General features: G+C 38.8%; 1 protein-coding gene across 1 annotated transcript in view; it reads right to left on the bottom strand.

Moving 5' to 3' along the window:
• The window catches only part of LOC107654849 (calmodulin), a 13,370-nt gene that overhangs the window by 5,786 nt on the left and 5,949 nt on the right, over positions 1-1,635 (bottom strand). The gene's annotated exons all lie outside the window — the stretch shown is intronic.

Genomic DNA, 1,635 nt, shown 5'->3' with positions numbered 1-1,635 from the left:
GTGACGTCATGGCTGTCGCCGGCCAACGAGTTGGTGTTTTTTCAATGTATGCTTCAGACACGTGTCACGACGAGGCGTTCCCCATAGCGACCCCTAGAGAACGCAGTTCGAAGTTCCCATGAAAGGGAACAGGTCTCATTGCTTCCGCTTGTCGGAGAACGTGTTAACAGCCATATTAAATAATAGCAATATCTATGGACTTTTAAGATAATCAGTTAAACTAGCTAGCTATTTTTATTGTTGACGTTTTATTCCATTTTTATATCTAAGTGTTAATGAAAAGAATAAAATAAAAAAAACTTTTAGATATCATTCCACATATGTGATGGACATTGGTTATGATCATTATTGGTAATCTTCTTTGAAGGCATCTTGAGTAAAACTGCTTCATATTTAACGAAGCATATGCAAAACGCTTGAACCGGAAGCGACGAGACCCAGTTAACAGAATACGGAAGTCTGTTGCGCATAACCCCTGTTGCGCGCTGTTTCAGCAGAGCTTTATGTGCGTGCGCTTTGGGTGAATGCGCGAGTGCTGTATTGAGTCTCTTTTTGCGCTTGCAAGGCTTAAAGGGTTAGTTCACCCAAAAATGAAAATTAGCCCATTCTTACAAAAACACATCGATTCGCTACAGGAGGCCTTTGTTCACCCCCCGGAGCTGTGTGAGACACTTTTTTAATGGATGGGCGCTTTTTATTTAAGTTCTTTTGGACTGATCCACTGCAACACCCGCTGAGTGGCATTAAACAGCTTGAAAGATCAAAGACAATTTTTTATATAACTCCGTCTGAAAGAAGAAAGTCATATACACTTAGGATGATTTGAGGGTGAGTAATTTATGGGCTAATTTTCATTTTTGGGTGAACTAATAATTTCTGTTTCCGGTACAGACTGCACCCTTATGGGGCTGTCACGTGATGAACAAACAACTTAAATAAAGACTCGGGAGGTGAACTAATAACAATATTAACATGTAAGATTTTAATTATATTCTGTTAAAATGAAAAAAAATAACTTGGAAAAAGGATTCGTTCATTTTGCTGAACGAGATTCAAAGATCCAAGTCAGTAAAATGATCCGAACTTCCCATCACTACCGCTAATTTCTTGACTATGAATGATGTGAGTGGTGTCACTGTGATGTCACTGAGAAGCTGCAGCCATGGCTGGGATGATTTTTGATGTGGTGGCGCACCACAGCAGCATGAATGAAGCGGAAACACTGTAAAGGATTTCATGAGGTCTTTATTACCTACTGTTATTCAACTGGCTTTACTGCTGTCTGACCTACAAAAATGACTCCATACCGCAAAATAAATAATCAGTATGTCAGAAACCCAGAGCGTTCTGCATGATCTAACGACACATTAAAAGGACACTCTGTAAAGATACCACTGCATGCTAGAATACTAATTACATCAGCTCTGTAACAGAAGCATCCCAGGCGTATTACATTTGGTGTTATCTGAAAGCGTTCTTGCTTTGTTAATAAGCTAATTACAAAACAAGATAACTGTTTAATCACAGAGAACAACACTTCCCGATAGGTAGGTGTCCACAGCATAATCATAATATTAAATAATAAATAAATGGGAATGTCAGTTATGTCAGATATGATTGGGATATATAAGCAGT

The sequence above is a fragment of the Sinocyclocheilus anshuiensis genome, unplaced genomic scaffold, assembly GCF_001515605.1.
Source record: "Sinocyclocheilus anshuiensis isolate Anshui unplaced genomic scaffold, SAMN03320099.WGS_v1.1 scaffold335, whole genome shotgun sequence".
In the NCBI taxonomy this organism is placed as follows: domain Eukaryota; kingdom Metazoa; phylum Chordata; class Actinopteri; order Cypriniformes; family Cyprinidae; genus Sinocyclocheilus; species Sinocyclocheilus anshuiensis.
Note: the sequence above shows the minus strand (reverse complement) of the source record. Positions and strands in the feature narration are given on the sequence as shown.